Source organism: Nannospalax galili, unplaced genomic scaffold (genome assembly GCF_000622305.1).
Source record: "Nannospalax galili isolate Female #2095 unplaced genomic scaffold, S.galili_v1.0 scaffold606, whole genome shotgun sequence".
Taxonomy (NCBI): domain Eukaryota; kingdom Metazoa; phylum Chordata; class Mammalia; order Rodentia; family Spalacidae; genus Nannospalax; species Nannospalax galili.
Window position 1 is genome coordinate 2,808,199 of NW_008355477.1, and position 17,996 is coordinate 2,826,194.

Consider the following 17,996-nt stretch of genomic DNA (forward strand, 5'->3'; position numbering starts at 1 on the left):
GACAGGACAAATGGCTCCTAAGGAATCATCTTTATCCTCAAGAAAACTGCATAAATAATGGTGGGGACATACACTTGAAGAAACTAAATGGCAATAAAATTTTTTTCTCCTTCACTAGGTCATCAACAGAAGATATTCTATGAATAACAAGTATAGTGGCTATTTCTGCTGCAGGCAAAATAATAGTTCTCAAGGTATATACATCATAATCCCTTGAATATGTGAATATTGCATTACAGAGTAAAAAAAAAAGACTTCTTGGCTTGATCAATGTAAGGATGTTAAAAATCAGATTACTATCCTGAATTATCTGATGAAATATATGTTATATTGATAAATTGTCATGTGTTGTTTAAGCTTATTGAAAGTTGACTCTGGAGGTGATGTGTATCCCCCTCCTTATCTCAGACTCAAATATTTTTATGTCGAGTATTCTCCAAAATCCCCTGTCCTGGCCTAGGCTTGTGCCCTAGCTCTGTAATGGAGAGAAAGAAAAACAATGAGTAAGTGAAGGGTATTGAAATTATGGTTCTGTTACAAACATCTGGATGGAGAAACCCTTTCAAATAAAGGTTACTGCTGTTTATTCTAGGGTGCAAAAAATGCCTGTTGTGGGAATGAGAGCCTGGAAAGTCACTGATGGAGAGAAGCTAAATCAGGAACACTCAATGACTGCTTCTTCTCCAATCGATTTTTGTTGGCTATTGTCAGCCCCTGATTTGATGACTCCCTTCGTTGTTCTCTCCAGTCGACTCTGTTGGACATTGTAAACTCTTGGTCTGATGATATTTTGCTATGTATGTTCTGCTTCTATCTATCTGCTACTTACTATTTGCTATTGCACTTTTGCTTGCTGTGTACGTGACAACTTATTTGAAACTTAAAGTATAACCATTTGAGGTCATTCTCTGATCTATATGGAATATCTAGGTAGATATTCACAAAGGTCTTCATAAAGTGAGGCAAAGAGACTCACAGGCAGAGAAAAGTATATAAAGGGAAGTACACCATAGAATATTGGACTAGCAAACTTAGAAGGTCTCTGGTACCCACACAAGGCAAAGAAACCAATTCTGACCTAGGCTTCCAGAAGCAATGCAGCCCTATTGACTCACTTTGAACTTCTAACCTCTTCAGCTATAAGGTAATGATTTTGTGTTGTGCTAAGCCACTTGTTACAGTATCTACATGAAATAATACACTTGATTTTATAATTCACTTCATTTTAGCATACCCTAACGTGCAAAATTGTCAACAGGGGACATGAGAAAAAAAATTAATATTATACCATCCTCAGTTACACCCTTGACTAATTAACTGTGCTATCTTCATAGAACAGGGTACTAGTAGAGGAAGAATAAAGAATAAAGAGAATATGCTTCTCAGATAATAATCTGGTAAAAAATGAAGTTTAAATGAAGATGAGAAAGAATTGTGCTCTAAGGCTACCAAAGCTTTTGCTAGTTTGAAGGTTCATTAATAAGCAAAGGGTCATATTGGTTTCCCTTTGACACAAACTTTTGTCCCCATTATCAATTAATACTGAAGTATTATAGCATGAACTCACTTTTCTTAATTAATTTTAATTAATTTTACAAAATTCTCATTGATGTTGAATTTTTTAATTAAAAGTTTTAATTTATTTTTATTTTATGTGCACAAATGTTTTGCATACCTGTACGTGGGGGCACTCAGAAACAGTAACACACAGCTTCATAATCATCCCAAAGGAAAGTAATGAAAAAAGCCCATTTATTTAGGCTAGACTAAGGATCTACTAACCATGGCTTCTAGGCCACCTCCCACCTGCTGCCTACTTTTCAAGGTCTTTTAGAAAAGATGGGTTTTTATATTTTTAAAAAATTTATTTTATTTTAAATCGTGTGTATAAGGTGTGTATATGCATGGGGATATGTGCATATGAGTGCAGTACACACAAAGGCCAGAAGAGGGCATGGGATTTCCTGGAGCTGGAGATAAAAAAATTTGTGGGCTACACAACACGGGTACTGGGAACTACTAGGGTTCTCTGCAAGAGTGGTACACATTCTTACCTGCTGCCCCATCTCTCTAGCTCCGGAGTTTTTACATTTTGAAGTGACTGAAATAAATATGAACATTCTGTGACACGTGAAAATGACATGGAATTCAAATTTAATTATCTATAAACAAACATTTCCTGGGATACATCATGCCCAGTTTTGTACATACAACTTAAATCCTTCAATAGCAGTGCTTAGGAATTGCAATATAGACCATATGGCTCACAAAGTCTAAAAGTTTTAATATTTGGCCTTTGAAGAAATAATTTACTTGCCTAGATTTAGTTGAAATCATTCCTGAGGAAGTACACTCCTTAGCTGTGTGTTAAAACTCTGGTATAAGAAGTCAGTATATGAAACCTAAAAAGAAAGCCTGTTGTCAATCCCTTAAAATATCACACCAACTAAAAATTCTGTCCCCAGCAAAATGTGCCATTCCCAGGAGTGACCACGAGGTGGCAATGCCATTGGTGATTTAATGGCACATCAGCATTTTAATTAGAAGGATACCTTGTATATAATTTTAAAACGCTCTCAACAATATGCATTTAAAGATCAGGTAACTAATGTAAATCTCAGAAGAGACTTGGTAGGGAAACAGAATGAGGCTTTAGGTTTACATCTGGGGGAACCGGAAAGCTTTCCTGGTGTAAGCAATCTATGCTTTATCTCAATTAGTTGATTCAAACTAATGTATGAAAAATGTACTTGCTAACAAGGCAAACACCATACTACATTGTTAGAGAACTGTCTATTAAAGAGAATCTTCAGGCTTCATTTATGAGCAAAATTAAATTCAAATTTTAATTTTTTTACATTTATTTTTTTTGTGTGTACATGAGCACATGTGTGTGCAATGCTCACATGTACATACCACACCACCTCAATGAAAGTCAGAGAACAACTTGCAGAATCTGGTTCTTTCCTCCCACCGCGTGTGTTCCAGGAATTGAACTAAGGTCCTAAGGCTTGGCAGCAAGTGCCCCACTGAGCCATCCCGTTGGCACAAGACATTTTTCTAAAATTAACACTACATTGGATTCTGTTGAGGATGCTTTAGCTTGAATATGATTTGAGTGTGTTCTACAAAGGATCATGTCTTAGAAACTCAGAGTGCTGAGTACTACCTCAGAGGGGATTGGGGTGAAATTTTCAGGACTGGGTGTCTTCCCATGAGAATGGGCTGGTGTAAAGCTGGCTCAGCTACCTTACCTTCTGGCTAACTGACCATGTGATGTGATCCTCTCAGGCATATTTCCTCCACTGTGATGCCATCTGCATAAGGTGCTCACTGAAGCCAAGCATGTGCCAATATCATGCTCTTGATCGTGAAGAAGTGAGCTAAATACATTACCTCACATGGCACTCAATCTCAGATACTTTCCGTTACAGCAGCATGAAATGGACTAAGATGGCAGGTGATCTGAAGACCACAGATTTAAAGATACTGATCTTAGGAGAATTCTTATGCCTGGGTGTGACTCAAAGGCTAGCTGACTGAGGAAATTACAAAGTACAATCAAGTAAAAGGAAATTGGGGCCAACTTCATAGGCAAGTGTTCAAATGTGTGGGCAGGAGTGGAGGAAGCCCTGTCTCAGATTTCAGCAAGAAGGTCAAAATGGACAGTCAAGCCTCTGTTGAAATAGAATGATCCTCAGGCAGAACTCCCTCAAGAATGCTGTGGCTAGGGGGCTGAAGAGATGGCTCGGTGGTTAAGAGCACTGGTTGCTCTTGCAGAAGACCCAGGTTTGATGCCCAGGACCCACATGGCTGCTGACAACCATCTGTAACTCCAATTCCAGGGGAATCCAATGCTTTTCCAGCCTCCACTGGCACTGCATGACACAAATGCACTTATACACATGCAGGCAATACACTCAGACACATAAAATAAAATTAATAAAATATTTTTTAAAAGAATGCTGTGGCTGGAACATGATTTGGGGAGCTTCTAGATGGACCAATGACCTCTGTGAGGAGATGCAATAAAGCACAGCAGGAGCCATCATAGACTCACATGATGCTAGAATTAGGTAGGATTGGCTTAAGAGTCAGCTGGGGTAGTCTGCAGTCAGAATGCTGAAGTCCTCCCTCATTTTCAGAATAATAAAGGAAAGATGAAAACATTCTAATGATGTGTATTCTCTTATTATTTTCAAGTGAATCTGTTCTTTTAATTCATTGACTTAAAATTATCTATCCTCAGCTAAGGCTGAGGCATCTTATCCATTTCCCATTTCTGTGCTGGGTTTTTGTGTGGTTTGAGCTTGCACGGATCTTGTGCATGCTGTCACCATTGCTGTAAGAGCATATGAACAAGTTCCTAGCGTCCTGGAAAACTGTTTCATTATAGGCTATCAGGCTGTAGTGGATGAACTCACACTGAGGGATATCTGGGGACACAAATGTGACTCAATAGGCCTTAACATATAAGACAGAACATATAACATCTGGTGGGGGGCCTCTGGAGAGAGTGAAGATAGGGGAGGAGTCTAAATATGATTAAGATGTATGAAATGCACAAAAATTCAATTAAAATATATATTTTAAAAATTGAGAAATCAATATCCTGGTATCGATAGAAAAGGAAAACTTAAAAAATGTCTATTCCAAAAGCTATATGATGGATTATGACAGAGAGTAAGTGAAGAAACTTCTGTGGTACACATATGTTGAAAATCCCAAGTACCTTTGTTCTTTTCTAAGAGTAATATTCATTTTTCTGAAGTCCTGGGGATTGAACCTAGAGCCTTGTGCATGCTACCAGTGAGCAATATCCCTAGTCTTTAAGTGAAATACTCAAAGGACTTCCAAAATATACACAAGTCCCTTAATGACCTGGTTCAAGATATTGTAAAATAATTTATTATTTGTAGGACTGTAGACTTTCAATCTCAGTTATGAAGTACTCATATACATCCTTTAAAAATGGTCCTTAATAAATCAAAGAATAAAGTTTCCTTTTATATGTATTTACATTTTTTATTTATTTATTTTTATTTTATGTGTATGAGTGTTTTGCCTGCATGTGTGTAGTTGCACCCGTGTCATGCAGTGCCTTCAGAGGACAGAAGAGGGTGCCATATCCTGTGGAACTGGACCTACAGACAATTTTACCCACCATGTGGGTACTGGTATTTGAACCTGAGTCTTCTGCAAGAGCTGCCAATGTTCAGCTCTCTCTCTCTCTCTCTCTCTCTCTCTCTCTCTCTCTCTCTCTCCATATATATATATGTATATATGTATATATTTGAGGCCACATTTCACATAGCTTAGGCTGGCCTTGAACTCTATGTATTGCCAAAGACGACTTTGAATTTCTGATCTCCTGCCTCTGCTTCCTGAGTGCTGGCATGTGTACAGACATGTAGCACCAGGCCCAGTTTATGAAGTGCTAGAGCTTGAACCCAGAGCTTTGGGTGTGCTAGGTAAGTACTCTACCAACTGAGCTACAGTCTGAGCCCCTAATGTCTTTGTAAAAGGAATAAAATCAATGTTTTATATCTCCATAGTCTCTTTTTAAAACAATTTCTTCCAAGAGCATAAAGGAGGGCTCCTTAGGCTAGAGGAACAGAAGCAATAGACTATACATGACAGCAAGAGGGTTTAGTAGATTGGTTCACAGAATTATAACCTACAGGGTACCATGATAGGCATCTGTACACCAGAGAGCCCAGTAGTTGCTCAAAATAAGAAAGACCAATGGTGCAGTCTCTGTCAGCGATCAAAGGCTTAGATGGTCACTGGAGAGTCAGTTCATGGTGTGAGCACACATTCAAAAGTTAAAAGCAACTAAATCTGATCTCCATGGGTGATGGTAGCAGCAAATACTGGCTGAAAAAATAAGCAAACAAACAACAACAAAAATAAATCAAGATCTGCATCCGGCATATGCCGGAAACCCCAGAACTTTTATGGCTGAGGCAGGAGGATCATGAGTTCCAGGCCAGCCTCAGCTATATAGGAAGACCCTGTCTTCAAAAAAAAAAAAAAGAAAGAATGAAAGAAAGAAAAGAAAAGAAAAGAAAAGAAGAGCTTGTACATGCTGGCAAGCCTTTCTTCTTCCTTTGGCTTTTGTTCCGTCTGAGCCCCCTCCCTGCCTATGGTGCTGTGCCACCCACGTCCATGGCAGGTCTTCCTCCTCAGTTGCCTGCCTCATATGCTAATCACCTGTACAAACACACTCAAAGACACAGAAACGTCCTTTACTAATTTCTTAGGCATTTCTCAATCAAGTTAACAGTCAAGATGAATCATGATCGAAGATTAACCATCACAGAGGCAGATATACACAAAGATGTAGTTGCCTCTCTGAGGGAGTTGGGATGAAAATGACAAAATCCTTATTGAAGGATGCATATGACAAACTAGCTCCATTTATGTTGACCCCATCATCAGCTACATAACATTTGGCCACTATCACCCAAGTATATACAGCAGGTCAAGGCAGGCAGAAAATGAAGTCAGGAAGTGTTGGCATGATACTTTGCACTACATATTAGATTTTATTCCTGAATTCCTTTCTAAGGAAAGCCACACTAAGTAGTGTATACCAGGTGGCCTGCAGCAGCATCTCCCAGTTTTCAAGTTTGGAAGTCTGAAATGACAGACTGAGAAGACCCATGCTCCCTCCAAAGCCTCCAGAGGACACTTCCATGCTCTGGTAGCTTTTTATGACAGCTGGCAAACCTGGTTTGTAGATGGATTCTTCTGATCTAAGCCAGTGTTTTCGCACAGTATCCTCTTTTTATAAACATACCAGGTTAGCTTGGATGAAGGGCGCACCCTACTCCAATGTGAATTAATTCTAATACTGTATTTCCAAATAAAGTTCTATGCTAAGGTCTGGCATTTAGAATGCCATGTGTTGTAGGGAACCAAATTCAATCTGAAAATTCCTTTTATTTTTCTAAATTGCTTTGAGTTAAAGGCTGTTCCTTTTGGCAAAATATAGTCTGTCTGCTGATAATCTTTCTCTTCCATTACAGAGTGTGGGTCATTTCAAGGCATGTGCTCAGCCTAGCACTGTGTTTTCAAGCTGACCTTGATTCTAGGTGTAAACAGTGCTACTTCTCTCCAGTGACATCTGGATAGATTGAAGGCTTGTCAATTCATTTGGAGTCTTCAAATGAACTGTTGCTGGGTCAGCAAGATGATTCAGCAGGTCAAAGGACTTGCTTCCAAGACTGAAGATTTGAGTTTGATCCCCAGGACCCACATTAATGGAAAGAACGAACTGATTTCTATAAATTGCCCTCTGATAGCCACACTCATGTTGTGACATGGACACACACACACACACACACACACACACAGAGAAAACAAAATAAATGTCATTTTTAGAAGGAACCGGTGCTGTTACTGTTCTTTTTGATGAAGCAGAGGATTTGAGGGCTTAAGAGTGGCAAGTATACATGGAGAGAACCTGCATGCCCAGTGACTAAAATTATTTAAATTGATTTGTTATGGGAGGATCAAACTTCTATCCAATATAATTGATTCATTGAACTTAAGTGGTTTACTTTTTACAGTAGCTAGAATTACCCCAACTAAAACATTCAAGTGATACAGCAGATTTACTTTCTTTTTTTGGATTTTTTAAATTATTTATTTAATAACCACATACTTAGAAGAAGCATTTCATTACATCAGCATTGACATATTCAATAACAATTTCCTGAGGTAGGATGCATCTCTTTCAAATTTGGCTGTAAATTTTTAGGTTTACAGTTGAATCATTACAGTTATACAATATTGTACTCAGTATAAACCCTATAAGACATAAAATTAAATGAGGTTAAAAAAATGCACATGCATTTCTAATCTCTATATATCAGATTATTACTAGTCACAGTTGGTTACTTTCTGAGCTCCTTGGCATCTGAGCATGGATATAAAGTCATCAGTAAAGTGGCAGGTTACAAAACTTGTCTACAAAAGTCTGTAGCCTTTCTATATACCAATAACAAACAATCACAGAAAGAGCACATGGAAACACTCCCGTTCACAATAGCTGAAAAAAAAAATATCTCGGAATAAACCTGACCAAAGAAATTAAAGAGCTCTACAATGAAAAATTTAAATCTTTAAAGAAAGAAATTGAGGAAGACATCAGAAAAACAGATTTTCTTTTTAGTACATTGATGGTAAAGTTGATATTCTGAAAAATACACTTTTAAGTTCTTAAAAGTTTAAGATAATAAATAAAGGAAGGCAAAAAAAAGATTATATTATCCAAACTTTAGACAGGTCAGATAGGTAGATACCATACATTGTATTTTCTCCAAAGTAAAATGTCCTTAGGTATTCAAAATATAACCATTATGTAGCAAAATATAATCTATTAGCACTTCTTTTCCTTTTCTTTCTCCTTATTTTTCACAGAGTAGTCTCTTGTATTCCAGGCTGACTTCAAACTTGCTATGAATTTGAGGAAGGCCTTAATCGTATGATACTTCTGCCTCCACAATGCCTGGCTTTTTAATATATTTTATTTATTATTTTTACTTTATGTGTATGAGTGTATTGCCTGCATGTATTTGAGTGCACCCGTGTCGTGCAATGCCATGGAGGTCAGAAGAGGTATGCGGATTCCCTTGGAACTGGAGTTAAGGATGGTTCATAGCCGCCATGTGGGTGCTGGGAATCGAACCCAGGTCCTCTGCAAGAGTAGTTAGTGCTCTTTACTGCTAAGCCATCTCTCCAGCCCCCACACCTGGCTTTTATGCATGGCTGAGGATACAAATTCACGGCTTTGTGCATGCAAGACAAGCAGTCCACAAACTGAACTACATAACCAGCCTAGCAATGTAATTTTTGAAAACTAGGGGTTTTTTGGTAATATATTGTTATTAATATAGAATAACATATGGTTTCATACTGCACAGATAAGGAGAGCATTAAGGAGATGGAGGGGACAGTGTGTTCTTCATAGATCATTTTATTTTCATTCATCATTTCAATATCATGTTCTTCTACCCAGTTTTAAAAAACAAATGGAAGGATGTTTTAATTTTCAAAAGCACAGACTTTCAGCCAAATAACTTCATTATGTGGCTTTCTCTTAAAAGCTTCTGGGTCAGATGCTTGTAACAACTAGTTCTGCCCATTTTAGGATGTCAAGAAGAACATGAACAAGTTTAAGAAACTTAAGAGAAAAAATGATATTTTACCCTGTTTTAGATTTAGGTTTTAGATGGTAGTAGGTCTTTTGTCATATATATGTATATATGTATATACATATATATATATATATAATTTTGTGCAGTTCATGAAATGCATCTTAATCATATTTACACTCTCCCTCTCCTGTTCACCCCTATAGACCTCCCACAAGATTTCATGCATTCTGTCATATATGTTAAGGCCTATCAAGCCAAATTTGTGTCCCAAGATGTCCCTTGGTATGAGTTCATCCACTGGAGCGTGGTCAGCCTATCTAGCATCATTCCCTTAAAGAAGACCAACTCTTCTTCACCCAGCAGTGATCAGCTGCCAATAGTTTCTTAGCTAAGATTAGGACTTTTTTTTACCCAGTTCCCCAGTTCTTTACTGGGTTTTTGTCTGATTGAGTTTGCATGAGTGTTGTGCATGTTGTCACCATAGCTGTAAGCTCATATGACCAAGTTCCCAGAAACCTGGAAAACTGTTCCCTTGTGGTCATCCACCACCCCTGGCTCTTACAGTCTTTCTGCCCCATCTTCCACACAGTTCCCTTAGCCCTGGGTGACTGAGATTTAATATAGGAGTCCTATCCAGGGACACATACTCCACAGTCTCTTATTCTCTGTTTTGACCAGCTGTGTTTTCCTGTGTTAATCACCATCTGTTGCATGAGGAAACTTTGGTGCTGAGAGTGGAGAGATGCATTAAAATTCTCTTTAACCTCTGTTCTGCTATGTTCCCTGAAATTTAGGTGTAGAGGTTCCATTGTAGATGTGGGGATAATTGAAATTCTTGTCTGGTTCCTAATTTTAATGGGACTGCTTCCAGTTTTTCTTCATTTAGAATAATGTTGGTTGTGAGTTTGTTGTATATGGTGTTAATTATGTTGAGGTATGTTCCCTCTAGTCCAGTTTGCTCTAGGATATTTATAATGAATGCAAGCTGGATTTTGTCAGAGGCTTTTTCTGCATCTGTTGAGATGATCACGAGATATTTTTCTTTAAGTCCATTTATATGATTTATGACGTTTATTGACTTATGTATGTTGAACCATCCCTGCATCTCTGGAATGAAGCCAAGTCGATCATAGTAAATGATCTTTTTGATTTATGTCTGTATGAGGTTTGCAAGTATTTTGTCGAGAATTTTGCTTCTATCTTCATTAAAGATATGGCTCTATAATTTTCTAGTTTGTTTTTGTTGTGTCTTACCTGGTTGTGGTATTAGAGTAATACTGACTTCATAGAAGAAGTTTGGGAGTTTTTCCCCTGTTTCTATCTTTTTCAGTACTTTAAGTAGGATTGGTTGTAGATCTTCTTTGAAGTTCTGATAAAATTCTCTTGTGAACCCATCTGGGCCAGGGCTTTTTTGAGTTTGGAAGCTTTGTATTACTTTTTCCATTTCCCTTATTTGTTGTGATCTGTTTAAGTTGTTGATCTCTATTTGATTTAACGAACCAGATTTTATATTAATTGATTCTTTGTATTGTTTTTTTTCTATTTCATTAATGTTTGCTCTGATTTTTATTATTTATTCTTCTCATCCCTTGGGTTTGGATTTGATTTGATCCTACTTTTCAAAATTCTTGAGTTGTACCATTAAGACATTTATTTGTGCTCTTTCTGATTTTCAATGTAGTTGCTTAAAGCTATAAATTTCCCTCTTATGACTGCTTTTAATGTTGCCAAGAGATTTTGTTGTGTTACCATTTTTATTTATTTCAGAATACTTTTATTTCTTATTGATTTCTTCTATAACTCATTCATCCTTCAGGAGTGTGTTTTGTGATATCCATGAGTTTGTGTCTTTACTAGAGCTTCTTTTGCTGTTGATTTTAAGTTTTATTGTGTTGTGGTCTGATAGAATACATGGAATTATTTCAATATTTTTTGTATTTTTTAAGGTTTGTTTTGTGCCCTAATATGTGGTCTATTTTAGCAAAATTTGTCTGTTTTAGAGAAATTTCCATGGGCTGCTGAGTAGAGTGTGCATTCTTTGTTGCTTGGGTTGAATATTGTGTAGATGTTTGTTAGGACCATTAGATGTATGATGCCATTTAATTAAAATCTTTATTTATTCTTTGTCCAGACGACCTGTCTATTGGTGAAAGCAAGGTATTGAATTCACCTACTATTACTGTGTTATGGTTAATCTGTGACATGAAGTCCAATAATACTGTTTCTATGAAACTGGGTGCACCAGAGTTTGGTGTATATATGTTCATAATTGTTACCACTTCTTGGTTGATTGTTCCCTTGATCAGAATGTAGTGAACTTTTTATGTCTTCTGAATAATTTTAACTTGGCGTCTACTTGTCAGATATTAGAATAGCAACTTCTGCTTGTTCTTTAGTGCTATTTGCTTAGAATATATTTTTTCTGTCCTTTCACTCTAAAGTGGTTCTTATCCTTGAAGGCAAGATGAGCTTGTTGCAGACAACAGATAGATGGAATTTGTATCTTGATCCATTCAACTACCCTGTGTCTTCTGACTGGGGAGTTGAGATTATTGATATTTAGAGTTGTTATTTAAATGTGTGGATTGGTTACTGTCATTATTGTTTTCTATTTGTGTTCTTAGTCACATTTTGTTTTCTTTCTGAAAGTTCTTGAGGTCGTTCCTTTCTTCCTTCCTTTGTATTGCTTTAAGTATTCTCTGTAGGATTGGTTTGGTGGACACGAATTCCTTCAACCTATTTGTATCATGGATGATTTTTCTGTCTCCTTTGACTGTGATAGACAGTTTTACTGGATACAGCATTCTGGGTTGGCATCTGTGGTCACTTAGGATGAGACTACTTTGGTCGAGGCTCTTCTGGCTTTCATAGTTTGCTCTGAAAAGTCAGCTGTAATTTTGATGGTTTTTCCTTAATATGTAACTTGTTTTTCTCTTGCAACTTTCAGTATTCTCTCTTTGTTCAGTACATTTATTGTTTTTTACCATGGCATGCTGTTGGGAGTTTCTCTTCTGGTCCTGTCCTGTGCTCTTATCTGTCTAATTGCTGTTTGTGTATTCTAGCTGTATGTCTTTCCTTAATTTAGGGAAGTTTCCTTCTATATCTGGTCAATGTCATTGATCTGGGATTCTTCTCCTTCTCTACGCCTGTGATGCTTAGATTTGGTCTTTTCATGGTGTCCCACATTTTTCTACATTTTACATTCATTTTTTAAAATTACATTCTTTGCTTGAGTGGTCCAGTTTTTCAACTTTGTTTTCCAGTCTTGATATTCTGTTTTCGATTTCATTCATTCTGCTTGTGAGGGCTTCTCCTGTCATTTCTAATTGGCTTATTGAATTTTTCAATTCCATTTCCATTTCAGTTTGAGTTTTCTTCAATATTTCTACCTCTTTTGTGAATCGATTTTCAAGTCGTGAATTGTCTCTGTCATTTCATTGAACGGTATATTCGTAATTTCTTGAGCTTCACTCAGGTGCTTATTCCTATCCTTTTTGAATTCTTTGAGTTGTTTGTGTGTTCTTTAAATTCTTTGAATATGTTTATGATTATTCTTTTTAAATTTTGCCTCCTGGGGCTGCTTTGGGTGGTTCTCATTGTAGTACACTTCTGTAGGACTGGTGAGTTGTGTTTGGGACATATTCTCTTGGTTTTTCATATTATTTGTGTTTTTGTGTTGTCATTTGGGCACGTGGACTTCTTTTGTTGGTTTTCTGTCTCACCTGCTTTTATTTAGTTAAAGTTTGGTTTTGATAATATTGTTGATGTAGCTAGTTTGCTTTCTGATCAGGTGTGAATAGTTAGTTGTTCTGTGCTTCAGGTTCTCACTTTTGATATTTTATTATTGGGTCAGGATAGCTCCAAGGGGACCAGTCGAGTTCTTCAGCAGGGTGAAGGGCCCTAAGCCCAATTCCAGACTATCAGAATCCAGTGGCTTCATTCTGGCAGGCTAGTGAGGAGGTGTCAGGTGGGACGATCAGGAAGGTGCCTAGGGCCAAAGGGGGCTGGGGATAGGGGGATAGTATGGGGAAGGCCTAACTAGATGAGTAAAGTAGGCGTGGCTCCTGAAACAGAAGAACGGAGCTGGTCTTGGTGCAGAGGGATGAAGCTGCAGTGGGCAGACTCTGACTTATCAGGGTAGTTGGGAGTTCTCAGGCAGGAGGAGCAGGAGGGTGCCTAGGCCCAAGTGAGGAGGGGGATAGTGTAAGGAGGATCTGACTAGCTAAGCAGAGTAGGTGTGGGCCCCTAAGCAAGAGAATGTACCTTGTCTGGGTGAATGGGGGATCAAGACGTAGTGGGAGGGTTCTGGGATAGAAGGCTAGTCCCGAGATCTGTGGCAGGAAGAGCAGGAGTGGGTCTATGCCCAAGGTTGGAATGGGAGCAGCTTGGGAAGAGAATATGTAGCTGGTCAGGAAGCAGGGGAATCAAGGTGCAGTGGTGAGGTCTGATTTACAAGGGTAGCCTGCAGGTCTCTGGCAGGAAGAACAGGAGGGTGCCTAGGCCCAAGGTGGGTATGGGAACAGCGGGGAGGGTCTGAGTAGCTAAGCAGAGTAGGTGTGGTCCCTGGAGCAGGAACAGTAGAAGATCTTTATGAAGGAGTGTTCTTAGGTTTTGACAGGTTTACCAATTATGGAGGCTCTTTATGGCGTAGGCAGATCTGTCTCCCAAGATGTGTTGGCAATGATCAGGGACATTACTGCTCCCGTGACCACTGTGTACAGGTTCTTTTGGCATCTACTAGGTAGAGACCAAAGGTACTTACTGTTCAACATCTTATCAAGCAAATGTTAATCCATTGTTATGGTTTGAATGTCAAATCCTCCAGCTAGTGGCACTATTTTGGGAGGTTGTGGAGCCCTTAGGAGGTGAGGTCTGGCTGGCAGAAGTGAATCTTTCGGCATGGGAGGGTGCTGAGGTTTACACCCTGGCTTCATGTGCTATCAGTCTCTGTTTGTTGATCCACAGAAACACAACAAAGTGTATAGGTAAGCTTCCACAGGAGCCTCAGTCACCATGCCTTCCCCACCATCAAACTTCTTCTTCTACGCTGCTTCTTGCCAGATATTTGGTAAAAAAAAATGACTAATATGTCTTCCCAAAACAGAAATACCCACTACTAAATTTTAAACAGAGCTTCAGAAACCCTGACCTAGAGAAACAAGTGAAAATACGCTAATTAAATTTACTCCTTTGATGAAACGAGCTTCATTCTCAAAGCTGAAGCTTCAAACAAGTAATTGTGAGAATTCTAAGAATAATAATGACTAAGTCTGGTTGAAATTTGTCTATGTGCCAACCACTGTAATAGCTACTTTGTATCAGTGATACCTAGTGGAGAATGTTTGAAAATTCCCAAAACCTCAGCTTTGTTTTGATGCAGAAATCTAATTATGGTTAGGATATATTGTATGAAATGCACAAAAATTCAATAAAAATATATATTGAAAAAAAGATTAGAATCTAGGAAATAGAAAAAATAAGAAACATTTTTACAGCAAATTTACATTTTATTTGAAAATCATAGAAACACTTAAAAATAAGAAACATTTTTACAGTAAATTTACATTTTATTTGAAAAACGTAGAAACACTCAAACCAGTAAAGAAACTTACATTCCATGAGCACTGAAACAAACTCACATTTGTTTCAGAGTTTAAAACAAACTCTGAAGAAATAGTTAAGCATAATATTACTCAAGTTTGAACAAGTTGATAATACTTTATCTTTTTGCAGAATATTTAGCCCTGGGAACAAATGTGCATGGTGTAATAATTAATTTTCAAAGTCAACTGTAATACCTAAAGTAGAGTCCTGAGTAATTGCTATGCTTTTAAACGAATGAATACATTGACAAGAAAATTGAAGAGAGAACTGCAATGAAATACACTAAAATATTGGGTCTGAGTATTAAGGTTCTTTGTCTTACTATTACGGTTTCTGTGTACATTTTCTACATTGAGTGTGTATTAGATGGGTAAGGTGGAGGAGGAGGAACTAGGAAGTAAAAGAGACCAAATTCCTTTGGATAATTATTTTAAGATGTTCAGTAAGTAGAGACATGTTTTTAATTGAACTCTATATCTGCTCACTTTGACTTTATTCATTATTCACTGATTGTATTGAATAGAGCTGGTGGGATAAATAACATATTTGAGTAAATCTAAGTAAAACATATCTAATTAGTTCACCTGATCAAATGTGCTTTGATCATTTTCTTTTGTGCTGGTTTTACTTCTATTTGTTTTTCCTCTTGAAAGCTTGTTTAATAAACACAAATAAAAATCAATCAATCAAAAAATTTTAATAATTAACACATGTATGTGAAACTGAAAAAAAAAACCCACAAATAAGCATTAGCTGCAATTATGTCAAACATTCTCAGTTTAAACACTACAAAAATAATTTCTTACCTTTTCAGTATTTGCATTTAATGCTTCTTTACTAATGAATCCTAATAATAATGATGAATATCTTTCACTTACCATTTTTGAAAATTCAAGCTTGGAATTTCTTGCAACTCAGACAACTTAGAACTTTGGCTTTTGGCCATAGAAACCTAAAATAAGTAGCACATAACAGTTTAAGAAAGTTTTCCATAGTTTTATCTTTTTATTATGAATGCAGAATGCTACACTTGGATTCAAGAAGTCTTTTCTTTAGTTATAATTATAGTTTAAAAGACTTCAGCAATAAGTGTAGAAATGATCTCTCCAAAGATACATCATCTTTTCCAATGTTAACCGTTTAGAGTTTTAAGAGTTAGCTGCAAATTTTATATTGAGTTAGCCAAATGAACGTTCCAATTAGCAATGATAAAAATCAGAGTCCGTTTTCTCATTTTTCTTTATTTTTATGAAAATTATTTAATAAACATCTGTGCTCATGTGGTGGCAGACAAATGGTTCTTAACCAGGATAATTGTGCCCTTCATGCAACATTTAGAGATGTTTGGAAATAACTTTTGTTGTCACAACTTGGAGGTAGATCTTGGGTAGATGCCATGAACACTAACTTTGAAGTGTATTTTCAGTAGATACACATCTCATCTACATTGATCTTATTCCCAAATTGAATTGGAATTTTGAAGCCATCTATTATTGCAAATTAAATAATAGAAGTCTCAAGTTCATAAATCTAGGAAATTCACACACAAGCTTTGCAATTTATAATTAATTTATAGTTGTAAAAACTGATAGCTTTCTATAATTGAAATTTGCATATAGTCTGATGTAGAGAATTTTTCTTGGACGTTGGGGCTCAGAGTCTGTAAATTTCACTTCCCTTTTGCTAGTTAACTGCTCAGTCGATTCAGCTAAAAGAGGAGTGGAGGCTATATTGACACTTTGCAGGTAGAGGAAACAGGAAGAGTCTGGTCTTTACTGTTTGCTTCTTGTTCATGATAGTAATTTCCAACACTCTTCTTCTGGGTTATGATAATCATCCGGTTCCTTTGTTAGCTTTAAGGTATTTGGGAATAATAGGAAAATAATCTGGATAATAATTGGCTGGCTGGAAAGGAAAATGGACAAAAGAAAAAAAATCTTTAAAAAATATCTAAAATGTACTGAGTGAACTAAGAGAAAAAGGCATGGAAGGAAAAAAAAATTGATAGGAAGCTATGATGTAGAAACCAGTGATTGCTCCACACAATTTATTTGTATAGCTATGGTCTATCCTAGATATTTAAGTCAATAGCTTCGTCCTTTTTGTGCCACTACAAAAAAATACTGAAGAGTAGGTAAATAAAAAAGAATAGATGTAGCCGGGCATGATGGTGCATGCCTTTAATCCCAGTACTCAGGAGGCAGAGGCAGGTAGATCTCTGTGAGTTCAAGGCCAGCCTGGTCTCCACACTGAATCCAGGCCAGCTGTGGCTACAGAGAGATTCTGTCTCAAAAAGAGAGAGAGAAAAAAAGGAATAGATGTTTAGTTGCTCATAGTTCATAGTTCTGGGGCCTGAGATGTCTAAGATCAAGATGCTGGCATCTGATGGGCATAAGGTACTAAAGACAATAGGCTTAACCTCGCATGAAGCATTTTGATAATGACCTTAATCACATTAGGTAGAGAGAAGTTCTCATAGCATAGTCAGTTCTTCCATGTAAGTGTCCCAGGCCTTAATACATTCACATGGGTAATGGCTAAATTTGGAAGAAGACATAGTCAAGCCACCACCCTCAAAAATTACATGATGTGACACATATCACAATAGACAAAGTCACAGTAACAGTCTTCATACTTGCATTGATAGGGTATTTCAATCAAGGAGGGCATCAAAGGTTAGACATCTTGAATTGGGTCTTGCACAGTGAGAGGAAGTATTCTAGGTAAAGAGAGGTGAGAAGTTTTTGAGTTAGGGAAGGCATGAATGATGAGATATATGTGGGAAATGTATGACCTATCTTGGGGGATGCTCTGTGAGGAAGTAGTTAGATGAGCAGCCCTGAAAGTGGGGTGGTCCATGTGATTGTTCATGCTAGAAACAAGCTATGGTTAGGTTTGGAGACCTTAAGATATTCAAGTCACAGAATTTATACTGTAATCAAGAGGAAGTCATTAGGTGGTTTGAAAAAGGCATTAATACAAATTGCTTATGCCTTTAAATTTTTTGTTGTATATTTGTGATTTTCATACAATATAATATTGCTCTCTGTTTTTGACAAATTCATCTGTAATCCAGAAGAGGGAGGACCGGAAGAGAAGTAGCTCTGTGAGTCCCCAGGGAAGAGCCATGTCTTTACACAGATTGAAGAAGGTAAAGCCTTGAAACAAATCAGTGACTGTGGAGACAAAGAAAACAAGCTGGTAAGTGGTCCAGCATTAAAAAAACTA